Here is an 18,116-nt window from a genome sequence, read left to right on the forward strand (position 1 = left end):
AGGACTTGCCCAAAGCGCTCACTGCCTCAGTCAGTGTGTGGTTACCTAGCAGCGCTCCCTTCATAACTACTGCATGTGAGGTGAGAAGAGGTCTATTAGGCTACCGATAAATCATTTGTATATGTCTTGGTTGAAGCCACAGGTGCTGCAGTCCCGGCACTGTGTGTGTTGACACCCGGGTCTCCAGGACACGTCTAAGGAACAGCTGTCGTCCAACCCAGAATAAAGCCCCCTGCCTGCCCTGCACACAACACAACACAATGGAAAAGAGAACAGGAAACATTTAGTCCATAAGGTGGTTTTGTGCACTTACAGTAACTGTTTGTAAACCCCAGCAGAGTTTAAGCACAGTAATCATGGACCATTAGTAACAGAGTGCATTCACCTAGTTATTTCTTACTGCTCGATTGTTCACCCAGGGATAATCATTTGTTCTAGTATTTAGCTCTGCAACACACATATGAACGTGAATGCTTTGAAAAAGGAAGTTGTCCCCTAGCTTAAATAAAAGGCAGAGGCTGTGGATCCCCAGGTATCCGCCCGGCCCGCCCCCCCCCCCGGATCCCTTTTCCTCAGAAGTGAAGATCTGAATCACGTTCTGTGCATGTGTTTCTTTATTTCTACTTCATGCACAAATGTTTGGTCACCCTCCCTTCACATGACTTACTGTAAATTGTGAAACGTCCATGCAGCATCTGCATGCCAACCAACTGCTCTTAAACACTAGTAAAACGAAATGCATGCTCTTCAACCGAACGCTGCTTGCACCCGCCCACCCGACTAGAATCACTACTCTCGGAGGGTCTGACCTAGAGTATGTGGACAACTACAAATACCTAGTTGTCTGGTTAGACTATTAACTCTCCTTCCAGACTCACGTTAAGCATCTCCAATCAAAAGTTAGATCTAGAATCGGCTTCCTATTTCGCAACAAAGCCTCCTTCACTCATGCTGCCAAACATGCCCTCGTAAAACGGACTATCCTACCGATCCTTGACTTCGGCGATGTCATTTACAAAATAGCCTCCAACACTCTACTCAGCAAATTGGATGTAGTCTGTCACAGTGCCATCCGTTTTGTCACCAAAGGCCCATATACTACCCACCATTGTGACCTGTATGCTCTTGGCTGGTCCTCACTACATATTCGTCGCCAAACCCACTGGCTCCAGGTCATCTATAAATCACTGCTAGGCAAATCCCCGCCTTATCTTAGCTCATTGGTCACCATAGCAACACCCACCCATAGTCTGCGCTCCAGCAGGTATATCTCACTGGTCATCCCCAAAGCCAACACCTCCTTTGGCCGCCATTCCTTCCAGTTCTCTGCTGCCAATGACTGGAACAAACTGCAAAAATCTCTGAAGCTGGAGACTCTTATCTCCCTCACTAACTTTAAGAATCAGTTGTCAGAGCAGCTTACCGATCACTGCACCTGTACACAGACATTCTGTAATTAGCCCACCCAACTACCTCATCCCCATATTGTTATTTATATTGCTAATTTGCACCCCAGTATCTCTATTTGCACAGCATCTTTTGCACATCTATCATTCCAGTGTTAATACGACATTGTAACTATTTTGCACTATGGCCTATTTATTGCCTTACCTCCATAACTTACTACATTCGCACACACTGTATATATATTTTCGGTTGTATTTTTGACTTTATCTTTTGTCTTGCCCATTTACCCTCTGAATGGCACACATATACAATCCATGTCCCAAGGCTTACATATCCTTCTTTAACCTGTCTCCTCCCCTTCATCTACACTGATTTGAAGTGAATTAACAACTGATATCAATAATGGATCATAGCTTTCACCTGGATTCACCTGGTCAGTCTGTCATTGAAAGAGCAGCTGTTCTTAATGCTTTGTACACTGGGTACACTGGGTACCAATACTGAGTCGATGTGCAGGGGTACGAGGTAATTGAGGTAGATGGGTACATATAGGTAGGGGTAAAGTGACTAGGCAACAGGATAGATTGTAAACAGTTGCAGCAGCGTATGTGATGAGTCAAAAGTGTTAGTGCAAAAAGGGTCAATGCAGATAGTCCGTGTTAGGGCTGTGGTGGTCGTGAAATTTCGTCAGCCGGTGATTGTCAAGCAAATAACTGTTGTTCTCACGGTAATTGACCGTTAATTAACATAAACACATTTAGCATATCCTGGTGTCATGACTGTCCCTGGGTGAGGATCAAAGGCCTCACATCAGCTTGGCAAATGGCCGACAACAACTAGACCCTCTTAACCCACAGGGGGTCACACACCTTAATACTGCCATAAATTAGAGAGGAGGATAATCTATCTCTGGAATTCTAGTATGGTGAAAGGAATGCCTTTGTTTCAGAGACTTTTTGCCGCCCAAAAACTTCAACATACAACAATGAACATTGGGACAATATATTTCAACATCCAAATGTTGGGAATGATGAGAAATGGAATATGGAAAATGAATGTCTATTTTGTGATGTCAATAAAAATAGTATAAAGGCGTTATAACTAAAACAGTGTGACTTGAAGAGCTTTTACACTGTGTATATCAGGCTTACATCCTTTACCTTGTGTAGAAAATATCAAGGAGGAAGACAATGTTTTCGTGAAGATATGAATGTGATTTTAGCTTTCTAACAAAATCATAGTGATGATAATACTTTTGCCTCGTAACTAGCCACGCCCGAGCGAGCTCAGAGACCGTGTCAGTATGACGGAAACACCCCTCTTTACCTGAGTGCATAAAAGATTGAGATAAGAATTATCAGATCAGACTAGACGGACCTCAAGCTGCAGCTTTTGTCCATATTGGTCCCGACCCTGAAAATCAACACGAGGTGAAGACGACAAAGTTGCCTCCACTAACAATCAATGTTACGGCTGAGTATCTGTTCTAATTACTGTATCTAAGAAGGTGAATTTAAGTGGGACCATCCTGTTACTCTCTTCAAGCCATCGTCTACTACACTGCTCTCATCACCCCACAGGGATCATCGACACGGCTGATTAGCCGTCCTCAGAAGACCACTTCCAGAACGAGTGAAAGTAAACAGACAACTAAGAAGAAGGACGTTGTGACCTCTTGTGGACAATCTAAGTCTAAAATGCCATCTGAAAGAGAAGACACAATTGACTCCTTCCCACGAAGGCCTGGGTCCAACAGAGATACACGACGAAGACCTCCAACACGAAGTACATGCATTGCTTTTCTTCCCAAACGGGCGGCAGTTCGGGGCATAGTATTAGGAATACTGTGAGCATAGGTCCATGTGTATCCATGTGTTTTCTCTCTCTCTGTCTCTCTCTCTCTAACTCGCCATCTTTTGTAACAAGTGTCATATTGTGTTAGTCCGCTAAGGACCCGTTTTCATTGTATTAAGTTTCTAATCCCTACCTATACCGTGTACGTGTTTGTATCTTGTGTTATAATTTTTAAATAGTTAGTAAATAAATAATTCAATCAATTTGTGTGGTACGGAATGATCAGTAAGACCCGGGTTAATGCAGACTTCAGAATGAGACTGATATGAGGTAAATTATTAATAAATGACTGTGAAATGATAAAAGATATCTTTAGAGTTAATTCGGCAAACGGTAACTCGTTAACTTTTCCCGTGGTGCCCCAAATTCCTAATGAGTTAATTGTTACATGATTCATTTAATCTAGTAACAATTAAACAAATTGGGTAATTATTCAATTAAATAATAGTCATCACAATAATGGAAGTCACGACACTGACTTCCACACATAGCCTACAAGCCACTGATGCAGACCTTTGTAACATTTACATTTTAAAAAGTCTAATAAATCCATGTAATATAGCCTACACCTTCACAATAAATCCAGTATTTATTTTAGACCGGTCTAAAGAAACATGATATGAAGAAACATTTTTCCATTTCATGGCTGTGCCATATGGCTGTGAGCTACACTATTTCATTTAGCAGACAAGATTTGCTTAGAATTCCGTTCCGTGGCCATTATTTTATAGTATGAAGAATAGAATTGAACATAGCTGAATAAAATAAAGGATAAATCCAAACGATTTGAGGTAGTGAGCACATGCGGCTATTCTGTGTTGAGAGGTTAACAAATAAATAGGTACTCCTATATGCTTAATTTAGAGTTATTAATGTAACTTTAGTTGTTCTACAAACGTTGGGCTATATGTGTTGAGTTTTAATACATTGTAAGGCTGCATGATGCGACTCTAATAATGATGATTTGAAAAAAGTTGCTTGAAAGGCATGAGCTCTGCAATTTTTTGGGGCGCAGGCTATCATTCACAATTTAAGAAGCACTTGATAATGCCTCGAATTTCCCGGCGGCATCCCGTTTGTGTGGCCATAATGCACCCTAAAAGTGCTGCGTGATCCGAAGCACCTCTCACTCACATGGCTCTCCATCACCTGATCGGGTCTTTCTCACAGGCTACAAGTGAAGACAGATACATCGGGGATGCAACTGCGTGCGTCCTTATCCAATTCCGAGCTGCATATTGAAGATATTGGAAGAGCTGTCCACATTTACTTTCGTCAGCCAACAAGATGAGTAGGTCTAACGAACAGCAAAAGCACTAGCCTATGTCAATCTACTATCACCCATAGTACAAATGTCGACCTATTCTATGAGAAATAAATATTCCAAACTGTCTGGGACAGTTGTGGGATGCGATAGATCCCAAATTAATACAACCACTAGCATAAAAAAAATAAAAGAAAAATATTTGTATGCAATGTGACGCAACAGATCAGAACGTTTTAGCTTAAAATGTTGATAAACTATTAGGCTATTTCTTCACATTAGCACAGCAATGCGCACATGGTAGTAGGCTATAAGTGCAAATGTTCCATTAGCGGAAAACACCATTATCAAAAGTGACCGCTAATGCAATTATGCATGTAATGGTTTTATTATAAAGGTGCATTTTTATGGTGAAAATGATCTTCCCCAAACTAGAAACTCACACACTGCTTATGTATGTATGCCAGTTAGGCTCTACACCCCTTGTAAAGTGGATTAATGTGCTTAATTTTAAGAAGTTATTTGGCCACTAGTTGTGATACAAACCTTATTAAAATATGTAGGCCTATGGGCTAGGCTACATGAGGTGTGTGACTATGATTTGAAAAAGTCTGGAAATAAAAAGCATTGTTTCTTATGCTGGGCATCATTCAGAAGTGATAGGCTAATATTGTTACCCATACTATGCTTGATTTAATCTTTACATATACTAAATAATATACAGTGGGGAGAACAAGTATTTGATACACTGCTGATTTTGCAGGTTTTCCTACTTACAAAGCATGTAGAGGTCTGTAATTTTTATCATAGGTACACTTCAACTGTGAGAGACAATCTAAAACAAAAATCCAGAAAATCACATTGTATGATTTTAAAGTAATTCATTTGCATTTTATTGCACGACATAAGTATTTGATACATCAGAAAAGCAGAACTTAATATTTGGTACAGAAACCTTTGTTTGCAATTACAGAGATCATACGTTTCCTGTAGGTCTTGACCAGGTTTGCACACACTGCAGCAGGGATTTTGGCCCACTCCTCGATACAGACCTTCTCCAGATCCTTCAGGTTTCGGGGCTGTCGCTGGGCAATACGGACTTTCAGCAACCTCCAAAGATTTTCTATTGGGTTCAGGTCTGGAGACTGGCTAGGCCACTCCAGGACCTTGAGATGCTTCTTACGGAGCCACTCCTTAGTTGCCCTGGCTGTGTGTTTCGGGTCGTTGTCATGCTGGAAGACCCAGCCACGACCCATCTTCAATGCTCTTACTGAGGGAAGGAGGTTGTTGGCCAAGATCTCGCAATACATGGCCCCATCCATCCTCCCCTCAATACGGTGCAGTCGTCCTGTCCCCTTTGCAGAAAAGCATCCCCAAAGAATGATGTTTCCACCTCCATGCTTCACGGTTGGGATGGTGTTCTTGGGGTTGTACTCATCCTTCTTCTTCCTCCAAACACGGTGAGTGGAGTTTAGACCAAAAAGCTCTATTTTTGTCTCATCAGACCACATGACCTTCTCCCATTCCTCCTCTGGATCATCCAGATGGTCATTGGCAAACTTCAGACAGGCCTGGACATGGGCTGGCTTGAGCAGGGGGACCTTGCGTGCGCTGCAGGATTTTAATCCATGACGGCGTAGTGTGTTACTAATGGTTTTCTTTGAGACTGTGGTCCCAGCTCTCTTCAGGTCATTGACCAGGTCCTGCCGTGTAGTTCTGGGCTGATCCCTCACCTTCCTCATGATCATTGATGCCCCACGAGGTGAGATCTTGCATGGAGCCCCAGACAGAGGGTGATTGACCGTCATCTTGAACTTCTTCCATTTTCTAATAATTGTGCCAACAGTTGTTGCCTTCTCACCAAGCTGCTTGCCTATTGTCCTGTAGCCCATCCCAGCCTTTTGCAGGTCTACAATTTTATCCCTGATGTCCTTACACAGCTCTCTGGTCTTGGCCATTGTGGAGAGGTTGGAGTCTGTTTGATTGAGTGTGTGGACAGGTGTCTTTTATATAGGTAACGAGTTCAAACAGGTGCAGTTAATACAGGTAATAAGTGGAGAACAGGAGGGCTTCTTAAAGAAAAACTAACAGGTCTGTGAGAGCCGTAATTCTTACTGGTTGGTAGGTGATCAAATACTTATGTCATGCAATAAAATGCAAATTAATTACTTAAAAATCATACAATGTGATTTTCTGGATTTTTGTTTTAGATTCCGTCTCTCACAGTTGAAGTGTACCTATGATAAAAATTACAGACCTCTACATGCTTTGTAAGTAGGAAAACCTGCAAAATCGGCAGTGTTTCAAATACTTGTTCTCCCCACTGTATGTGTGAAATTTGTTTTGATTTAGAATGGACCATTAACATGCACCCGTCTTGAAACGGGCTGGTGGAAAAATTACATGTCATCTCTGCACTTAAATAGCAAATGGAGGACGCTTTTCCCATGGTTCATTTTCATGCTAGTCCATTAGGCTATACGCCTGTTGTAAATATAAGCAATGTGCTTAATATATGGAAAGTTGAGAAATAAATATATTAGGCCTAGCCTATTAAAAAGCTGATGGGATCCTCTTTTTAATAGTGGCCATCAGTCTGTTTTCTCACGCAATTGCATAGCCTATAGAAATGTTGCGCAACATTGCCTCATAGGCTCTCATTAAGTATTTGATTATTCGCATTTATGTCAGAATGATTAGAGGGACAATACAGTGCTGAATGCCAGGCAGTTAGCAAATTTGGTAGGCTACTAATGACCATCAGAGCTTGGAGAAGCCTAATTACGTGACTAAACGGTCACGTGGAATTTGACTGCCTTCATGACCAGTGACCGCTGGTGTGGCGGTAATATGGTCACCGCAACAGCCCTAGTCCAGGTAGCTATTTTGGTTAACTATTTAGTAGTCTTATGGCTTGGGGGTAGAAGCTGTTCAGGGTCCTGTTGGTTCAAGACTTGCTGCATCGGTACTGCTTGCTGTAAATTTCCTGTAGTCCACGATCAGCTTCTTTGTCTTGCTGACATTGAGGGAGAAGTTGTTCTGACACCACACTACCAGGTCACTGATGACCTCCCTATAGGCTGTCTCATCGTCGTCAGTGAACAGGCCTACCACCTTTGTGTCGTCAGCAAACTTAATGATGGTGTTGGAGTCATGCCCGCTCACTCAGTCGTGGGTGAACAGGAAGTACAGGAGGGGACTAAGCACGCCCCCCTGAGGGGCCCCCATGTTGCTGGTCAGCGTGGCGGATGTGTTGTTGCCTACCGTCTCCACCTGGAGGTGGCGCGTCAGGAAGTCCAGGAACCAGTTGCAGAGGGAGGTGTTAAGTCTGTGTCCTGAGCTTAGTGATGAGCTTGGAGGGTATTATTGTGTTGATTTCTGAGCGGTAGTCGATGAACAGCATTCTCACGTACAGTTGAAGTCGGAAGTTTACATACACCTTAGCCAAATACATTTAAACTCAGTTTTTCACAATTCCTGACATTTAATCCTAGTAAAAATATATGTCTTAGGTTAGTTAGGATCACCACTTTATTTTAAGAATGTGAAATGTCAGAATAATAGTAGAGTGATTTATTTCAGCTTTTATTTCTTTCATCACATTCCCAGTGGGTCAGAAGTTTACATACTCAATTAGTATTTGGTGGCATTGACTTTAAATTATTTAACTTGGGTCAAATGTTTCAGGTAGCCTTCCACAAGCTTCCCACAATAAGTTGGGTGAATTTTGGCCCATTCCTCCTGACAGAGCTGGTGTAACTGAGTCAGGTTTGTAGGCCTCCTTGCTCGCACACGCTTTTTCAGTTCTGCCCACACATTTTCTATAGGATTGAGGTCAAGGCTTTGTGATGGCCACTCCAATACCTTGACTTTGTTGTCCTTAAGCCATTTTGCCACAACTTTGGAAGTTTGCTTGGGGTCATTGTCCATTTGGAAGACCCATTTGCGACCAAGCTTTAACTTCCTGACTGATGTCTTGAGATGTTGCTTCAATATATCCATATAATTTTCCTCATGATGCCATCTATTTTGTGAAGTGCACCAGTCCCCCCTGCAGCAAAGCACCCCCACAGCATGATGCTGCCACCCCCATGCTTCACGGTTGGGATGGTGTTCTTCGGCTTGCAAGCAACCCCCTTTTTCCTCCAAACATAACGATGATCATTATGGCCAAACAGTTCTATTTTTGTTTCATCAGACCAGAGGACATTTCTGCCTAGGGAGAGAGGAGAAGTTTAATTCTGAATCACATGCTCCTTCTGAATCACAGGCAGAGGCAGCATATTCATATTTGTCCCCATGTGTAGTTGCAAACTGTAGTCTGGCTTTTTTATGGTGGTTTTGGAGCAGTGGCTTCTTCCTTGCTGAGCGGCCTTTCAGGTTATGTCGATATAGGACTCATTTTACTGTGGATACATCCACAGGTACATGTCCAATTGACTCAAATGATGTCAATTAGCCTATCTGAAGCTTCTAAAGCCATTACATCATTTTCTGGAATTTTCCAAGCTGTTTAAAAGGCACAGTCAATTTAGTGCATGTAAACTTCTGACCCACTGGAATTGTGATACAGTGAATTATAAGTGAAATAATCTGTCTGTAAACAATTGTTGGAAAAATTACTTGTGTCATGCACAAAGTAGATGTCGTAACCGACTTGCTAAAACTATAGTTTGTTAACAAGAAATGTGAGGAGTGGTTGAAAAACGAGTTTTAATGACTCCAACCTAAGTGTATGTAAACTTCCGACTTCAACTGTAGGTGTTCCTTTTGTCCAGGTGGGAAAGGGAAGTGTGGAGTGCAATAGAGATTGCGTCATCTTTGGATCTGTTGGGTCGTTATGCGATTTCAAGTGGGTCCATGGTGTATGGGATGATGGTGTTGATGTGAGCCATGACCAGGCTTTCAAGGAATTTCATAGCTACAGATGTGAGTGCTACGGGGCGATAGTCCTTTAGACAGGTTACCTTGCTGTTCTGGGTCAGGGAGAGGTTGCAAATGTCATTGAAGACACTTGCTAGCTCGTAATTGCATGCTCAGAATAGGTGTCCTGGTAATCCGTCTGACTCTGCGGCCTTGTGAAAGTTAACCTATTTAGCGGTCTTACTCACATCGGCTACGTAGAGCGAGATCAGTCAGTCATCTGGAACAGCTCGTGCTCTCTGATGGTTCAGTGTTTGTAGGCTCGCGTCACTGGGCAGTTCGCGGCTTGGTTTCCCTTTGTAGTCCGGGATAGTTTACAAGCCCTGCCACATCTGACGAGCATCCGAGCCGCCGTAGTAGGATTCAAACCTAGTCCTGTATTGATGCTTTGCCTGTTTGATGTCTCGTCGTAGGTCACAGTAGGATTTCTTATAGGTGTTTTAGTGTCCCGCTCCTTGAAAGCTGCAGCTCTAGCCTTTAGCTCAGTGTGGATGTTGCCTGTAATCCATGGCTTCTGGTTGGGATATGTACGTACGGTCACTGTGGGGATGATGTCGTTGATGCACTTAATCTGGTGACTGATGTGGTAAACTTCTCAATGTCATCGGATGTATCCCGGAACATATTCCAGTCTGTGCTAGCAAAACAATCTTGTAGCTAAGTATCCGCTTCTTCGGACCACTTCCATATTGAGTGTGTCACTGGTACTCCCTGTTAAAATGTTTACTTGTAAGCAGAAATCAGGAGTATAGAGTAATGGTGAGATTTGCCAAAGGGAGGGTGAGGAAGAGCCTTGTATGTGTTTGTGTGTGGAGTAAAGGTGATCTAGAATTTTGTTGCCTCTAGTTGTGAGACAAAATGGTTTTCAGTTTTCCTGTATTAAAATGACCGGCCATGAGAAGCGCCACCTTTTGGGTGTGCATTTTCTTTTTTGCTTATGTCCCAATAAGTGTGGTCTTAGTGCAAGAATCGGTTTGTGGTGGTAAATGGATAAGAAAAATATAGATAAACTCTCTTGGTAAATAGTATGGTCTGCAGCCTATTATTAGATATTCTAACTCAGGCGAGCAAAAACTTGAGACTTCCTTAACATTAGAGATCGCGCACCAGCTCTTGTTAACAAAGAGACCCCCACCTCCCCCAACCCTCATCTTATGCCAGGCTGCCGGCCGATCTTGACGATGCATGGAAAAGCCAGCGAGATGTACAGTGCCTTCGGAAAGTATTCAGACCCCTTGACTTTTCCCACATTTTGTTACATAACAGCCTTATTCTGAAAGTGATTAAATATTTTTTTCCTCTCATCAATCTACACACAATACCCAATAATGACAAAGCAAAAACAAGTTTAGACATTTTTGCTAATTTATTACAAATGTAAAACTGAAATATCAGTTATGTAAGTATTCAGACCCTTTACTCTGTACTTTGTTGAAGCACCTTTGGCAGAGATTACAGCCTCAAGTCTTTTTGGGTATGACGCTACAAGCTTGGTACACCTGTATTTGGGGAGTTTCTCCCATTCTTCTCTGCAGATCCTCTCAAGCTCTGTCAGGTTGGATGGGGAGCGTCGCTGCACAGCTATTTTCAGGTCTCTCCAGAGATATTCAATCGGGTTCAAGTCCGGGCTCTGGCTGGGCCACTCAAGGATATTCAGAGACTTTTCCCGAAGCCACTCCTGCGTTGTCTTGGCTGTGTGCTTAGGGTCTTTGTCCTGTTGGAAGGTGAACCTTCGCACCACCATGCTTCACCTCCAGACGTGACGCTTGGCATTCAGGCCAAAAAGTTCAATCTTGGTTTCATCAGACCAAAGAATCTTGTTTCTCATGATCTGAGAGTCCTTTAGGTGCCTTTGGGCAAACTCCAAGCTGGCTGTCATGTGCCTTTTACTGAGGAGTGGCTTCTGTCTGGCCACTCTACCATAAAGGCCTGATTGGTGGAGTGCTGCAGAGATGGTTGTCCTTCTGGAAGGTTCTCCTTTCTCCACAGAAGAAGTCTAGAGCTCTGCCAGAGTGATCATCGGGTTGTTGGTCTCCTCCCTGGTCAAGGCCCTTCTCCCCCGATTGCTCAGTTTGGCTAGGAAGAGTCTTGGTGGTTCCAAACTTCTTCCATTGAATATTGATGGAGGCCACTGTATTCTTGGGGACCTTCAATTGTGCCTCGACACAATTCTGTCTCGGTTCTACGGACAGGGTCTGAATACTTATGTAAATAAGGTATTTCTGTTTATTTGTAATAAATGTGCAAGCATTTCTAAACTTGTTTTAACTTTCTCATTATGGGGTATTGTGTGTAGATTGCTGAGGATAAAAAAATAATCAATTTTAGAATAAGGCTGTAACTTAACAAAGTGGAAAAAGTAAAGGGGTCTGAATACTTTACGAAGGCATTGTATATTATCCAGCCACGACTCTGTAAATCATTGAATATTACAGTTCTTCAGGTCCCGTTGTTAGGATTTTCTCGAACGGAGCTCGTCTAGTTTGTTCTGGACTGATTATATGTTCACCAACAGAACGGAGGGTAGAGGCGGTTAATTTGCACGCCAAAGAAGTCTAGCCAAAGTAGTCTAGTTGGCGGAGACATTATGTACAAAACAGTTAAGATCAGCGGAAAAAACATACAAAATAGCAGCATTGGTCAGGAGCCTGTAAAACTGCTGCTATCCACTGCAGCGTCATCTTATCAAGGGAATCATGTTACAAAACAGGTCGCGGGGGAAACAAGATGCTTGTGAATGGGTTTTGTAAACATTGGCAAGTTGCAGTTGGGAAACAAGTGTTCTCTAATCGTCTCATTTTGCCCAAAAAAGTGGTAGACTCGAATGATTGACACTATCAAACACGTCAGCAAGTGGCCACTCCATAAAGGGCTTAGGGCCAAGGGTTATTTCAACATAACATTTGCGATGTATTGTCTTATGTAAACAAGTCTGACACACTGCGTAATGGGCAGGTCTGTCTCACTGTCTGGAGGTTTTGGCTGCTATGATTGGATGGAGCATGCAGGTGATGGAGCGCAATCAGCACAGCTGCTTCTCATGTGTTAGTGGGCACTGGGCAAGTGGGCATGATCGTAATCCATACCCAACCTTCCAGTAAGTCGTGACAAACTAATTTACAAAACTCAGTTTTGGAAGATACTGACTTCATGACAAAAATGATCTGATTTACACTTTGTAGTCGAAGTGACACTATAATTAATTTTTCGGACTCTTATTGATGCCACATAGGTCTTTTTTTTTATTTATTTTTTATTTTTACCAGTGAAGTTGGTTCTAAAAGGCAATTGACCGTGACTCATTTTGAGAGGGCCTGTTCGCCCACCTCAGTCTCTTATAAGTGATTAGATCAAACAAAAAGTGGGCTGAGCCATAATGATGGAGGGATGGCGTAGAGGGCAGAATGTTACCAGTTTGAAGGGAGGAAAGAGGAGGAGAGGCAAGGGTTGATGAAATGCCAGCCCTTTTAACACTACAACCGCCTGGCCTTTCAGCCTAGAAGTACCCACTAGAGAACGTTGGCGAGCATCCCCTTTAGCATCAGATGCATATCAACCCGCAAGGTGCCCAAACATACAGTGCATTCGGAAAGTATTCAGACCCCTTGACCTTTTCCACATTACAGCCTTATTCTAAAATTGATTGAGGATTTTTTTATTTATTCAATCTACACACAATACCCTATAATGACATAGTGAAAACAGGTTTTTAGAAGTAATAAAGAAAAATCCTTGAATGAGTAGGTGTGTCCAAACTTTTGACTGGTACTGTGTATATATATATATATTGTTTTGGGACCTGTTGTCTGAATTGACCCCATTCTGGGTCCGGATCCGGTCCGCGGTCCGCCAGTTGAGTATGTAGGCTCTAGGCTATAAGTAAAAACGAAAACCCACTAATTAAAGTACATTGCAAAGAAGTCCATTTATAATTTAGTTTTGGCAGGAGAAACATTGTGGAAATAAGAAAATGTATTTAAAAGAAAACAGAATAGCATATTTAAAGTTTGTGTCTAGTCTTTGCTTAGTAGCCAGAGCAATGCTGCCGCGTGAGTGGTCATGTGATGAACGCATGGACAGTGCAGATATTCTTGTAAAAAGTGACATTTGGAAATAGCTGCATCTCTTGAATTTTGTGTAATTTGACAAAGGTAAGTGTCATAGAAACTGCTCTTTCTGATACTATATCGAAATCAAAATGTTTTACCTGCATGTGACTCTGAAGGAGGAATTTGATAAAGTGATGCTCCTTTCCCTGCATCTGTAAATTACAAGATACACCCATCTCTTCATTTTCAATTTGACAACTGATACTATTTTCACTCATCAGACTATTGTCAATTTAAAGTTGTCTATAGGGTAACTCTTATGTATGAAATTAGTTTTGGTGTAGTTTCGATGCGTAAGATGACTGGCATCGTTTTGTTTCCTGCTCATCAACTTTGATAGAGTCAAGGATACATTTTGCATTATTCTTAAGGCCTACTGCAACAGGTAGCATGTTTTCGTTTCCCTTACAATAAATGTGATTAGTTAGAGTAAATCAAATATTTTTACAAAGTAAAACGTAAAAGAGGAATGGTATCAACCCACAAGGCGCGCAGTGAAATTAACATGAGCGCCAACACTGATAAATACAGTGGGGAAAAAAAGTATTTAGTCAGCCACCAATTGTGCAAGTTCTCCCACTTAAAAAGATGAGAGAGGCCTGTAAATTTCATTATAGGTACACGTCAACTAAGACAGACAAAATGAGGAAAAAAAATCCAGAAAATCACATTGTAGGATTTTTAATGAATTTATTTGCAAATTATGGTGGAAAATAAGTATTTGGTCAATAACAAAAGTTTCTCAATACTTTGTTATATACCCTTTGTTGGCAATGACACAGGTCAAACGTTTTCTGTAAGTCTTCACAAGGTTTTCACACACTGTTGCTGGTATTTTGGCCCATTCCTCCATGCAGATCTCCTCTAGAGCAGTGATGTTTTGGGGCTGTCGCTGGGCAACACAGACTTTCAACTCCCTCCAAAGATTTTCTATGGGGTTGAGATCTGGAGACTGGCTAGGCCACTCCAGGACCTTGAAATGCTTCTTACGAAGCCACTCCTTCGTTGCCCGGGCGGTGTGTTTGGGATCATTGTCATGCTGAAAGACCCAGCCACGTTTCATCTTCAATTCCCTTGCTGATGGAAGGAGGTTTACACTCAAAATCTCACGATACATGGCCCCATTCATTCTTTCCTTTACACGGATCAGTCGTCCTGGTCCCTTTGCAGAAAAACAGCCCCAAAGCATGATGTTTCCACCCCCATGCTTCACAGTAGGTATGGTGTTCTTTGGATGCAACTCAGCATTCTTTGTCCTCCAAACACGACGAGTTGAGTTTTTACCAAAAAGTTATATTTTGGTTTCATCTGACCATATGACATTCTCCCAAATCCTCTTCTGGATCATCCAAATGCACTCTAGCAAACTTCAGACGGGCCTGGACATGTACTGGCTTAAGCAGGGGGACACGTCTTGCACTGCAGGATTTGAGTCCTTGGCGGCGTAGTGTGTTACTGATGGTAGGCTTTGTTACTTTGGTCCCAGCTCTCTGCAGGTCATTCACTAGGTCCCCCCGTGTGGTTCTGGGATTTTTGCTCACCGTTCTTGTGATCATTTTGACCCCACGGGGTGAGATCTTGCGTGGAGCCCCAGATCGAGGGAGATTATCAGTGGTCTTGTATGTCTTCCATTTCCTAATAATTGCTCCCACAGTTGATTTCTTCAAACCAAGCTGCTTACCTATTGCAGATTCATTCTTCCCAGCCTGGTGCAGGTCTACTATTTTGTTTCTGGTGTCCTTTGACAGCTCTTTGGTCTTGGCCATAGTGGAGTTTGGAGTGTGACTGTTTGAGGTTGTGGACATGTGTCTTTTATACTGATAACAAGTTCAAACAGGTGCCATTAATACAGGTAACGAGTGGAGGACAGAGGAGCCTCTTAAAGAAGAAGTTACAGGTCTGTGAGAGCCAGAAATCTTGCTTGTTTGTAGGTGACCAAATACTTATTTTCCACCATAATTTGCAAATAAATTCATTAAAAATCCTACAATATGATTTTCTGGATTTTTTTCTCTCAATTTGTCAGTGATAGTTGACGTGTACCTATGATGAAAATTACAGGCCTCTCTCATATTTTTAAGTGGGAGAACTTGCACAATTGGTGGCTGACTAAATACTTTTTTTCCCCACTGTAGGCATAACACAAACTCATCATTACACTATTGTCTTTCTAAATTCAATCTACCTCTTCACCCTAATTATCATTTAGTTTGGCTGAATTTAAATTCAATTGTGAAGTAAAGTGCAAGTCCATTTATCATTAATTCTAATGAAAGAGAGACGCAATAGCACCTGGCTGGGTGCCAAAGTCCTACAGCTCATTGTCTTGGCGGGTTAAGGTGCTAAATACTTTTCTGTTTGTGATTTCACATTTCTGACAAATGATCAATGTAAATTACAAACATTTAGGAAAAGTCAGGGAAGGAGCTGGATTTTATATTTTTGCCAAATAAATTAAAGTAATAATTTACTAAATCAAACATCAGTGGCTGTTGACCTATGGTGGTTGTTGTGTTACAAGCTGAAGGAATTCTATAAACAGAAAGGCTGTGATCCGTGTTCATTCAAATGGATCTTTAGACTAGTTTGACGACACAAACTAGGTCCAGGAGAGATCCGTGTGTAGTGCAAAAAGACTGATCTTGTCACGCCCTGGCTCTAGGGACTCTTTTAAGTTGAGCCAGGGTGTGTAGAGTTTATGTTTTGTGCTCGTTGTGTCTAGTCTAGTTTTTGTATGTCTATGTTGGCCAGAGTGGTTCTCAATCAGAGGCAACGAGTATCAGCTGTTGCTGGTTGTCTCTGATTGGGAACCATATTTAGTCAGGTGGTTTTCCCACAGTGTTTGTGGGATCTTGTTCCGTGTTGGTTTGTGTTTTGCACCTGTGGACGTCACGTATCGATTTGTTGTTTTGTTCGTGTATCATTTAATAAATAAGTATGTTCACCTTCCACGCTGCGCCTTGGTCCTCTATATCCGACGATCGTGACAGATCTATACTGAACAAAAATATAAACGCAACATGAAAGAATTTCAACGATTTTACTGAGTTACAGTTTTTTATAAGGAAATTGGTCAATTAAAATAATTTCATGACTGGGCAGAAAAACTCCTCAGTATGCAACATTTCTGGGATCTTGTAGCTCAGTTGGTAGAGCATGGCGCTTGCAACGCCAGGGTTGTGGGTTCGTTTCCCACGGGGGGCCAGTATGAAAAAATGTATGCACTCACTAACTGTAAGTCGCTCTGGATAAGAGTGTCTGCTAAAATGACTAAAAATACATATTTTATTTCAGCTCATGAAACATGGGACCAACACTTTACAATTATTGTTACAATTATTACCCAAAAGAAATTCATGCCAAAACATGGACTAGCCTATTTCCGTGGACTATTTCAAGCTTTCTTCATTCAGAATAAAAGGCCTGCTAAGGCATTTGGACCAGTCAAATCAGACGTGCTGTATCTTTACAGTGGTTGTCATCACTAACAGGGTAAACAGGCAGCGTGATCTGGCTCTGCTCCTTCAGTACGACTGGGTGGGGCTCAGGAGCTGGTTTTGTGATCTGTGTGTGTGGAGGAGGGAAGGAGAGGGGGAGGGATTTGTGGCCTCTGCTGCCTCTGCCTGTGATTCAGAAGGAGCATGTGATTCAGAATTAAACTTCTCCTCTCTCCCTAGGTAAGGCAGACTGTTCTCACGTAGGCTCCTGGATGTGGTATCCTGTGCTGATCAGGTGAAAGGTAAGCTGAGCTCACTGCTACAATCAGGCTGTGTGTAGTAGCTACAGTAGTGAGAGAATTCGTTTTTGTGCCACACACATATATATACACACCTGTTTACCGTGTATAAACTAGTGGGAGTGTGTTGTTGCATAACAGAGCTAGTTTCTGGGCCAAGCTGAAGGCAGCAAAACTCTGTTTCAGTATGGCAAGCATGTTTTATGAGGGTGGGTCATTTTTGAGCGCAGGCAGAAATTGGAAATGGGGCATGTCCCAAAAGGTACATAGTGCATTTTATTATCTTTATATGCCGCAACTTTTTTATTGGTCTTTTGACGCATAAAAAAAGTGTTTTACCTATAGTCATTTGTACCAAAATGTAAATCATTAAACCTAAATCAGTAAAACTTCACTAAACCTTCTATTGATTTGGCTTAGTTCTTCTGTCTTGATGAGGACTTGAGTGAACTGACTGCAGGTCAGGTGTGTCCTTGCTGAAGACTGAGCTAGGATACTCAGGCGAGGGTGTGTCTGAGACTTTTGGGTTGGTTAAAGGAAGTAGATGTTTGGGAGGTTGTTCTGGGACAGATGGTTATAATGATACCCCAGGCTGCTATAGAAAGAACAGCAACACAGTTTGCCTGCAGGAAACATTTACATTTTATACATGAGAAAAACCCTATAATGAAAATGTGACTTAGAAGTTTTTGTATTCTCTCATTAGCACAGTGGATGTTTTGGTTGTGGGCTTTCCTGGTCGTTTCCTAGTTGTATCATCGTGATCCACGTTGAGTATGTGAACAAACAGCTGTTAACTTGATTGGGATTTGTTCAATTGTAT

General features: G+C 42.1%; 1 protein-coding gene across 1 annotated transcript in view; it reads left to right on the top strand.

Moving 5' to 3' along the window:
* osbpl5 (oxysterol binding protein-like 5) overlaps window positions 1-18,116 on the top strand; it is a 139,897-nt gene that overhangs the window by 6,765 nt on the left and 115,016 nt on the right. The window contains exon 2 of the mRNA XM_084168807.1: window positions 17,235-17,296. The gene's annotated coding sequence lies outside the window, so the exon portion shown is untranslated. The remainder of the gene's footprint in view (window positions 1-17,234; window positions 17,297-18,116) is intronic.

This window comes from Coregonus lavaretus, assembly GCF_964263955.1.
Source record: "Coregonus lavaretus genome assembly, chromosome: 9".
NCBI lineage: Eukaryota > Metazoa > Chordata > Actinopteri > Salmoniformes > Salmonidae > Coregonus > Coregonus lavaretus.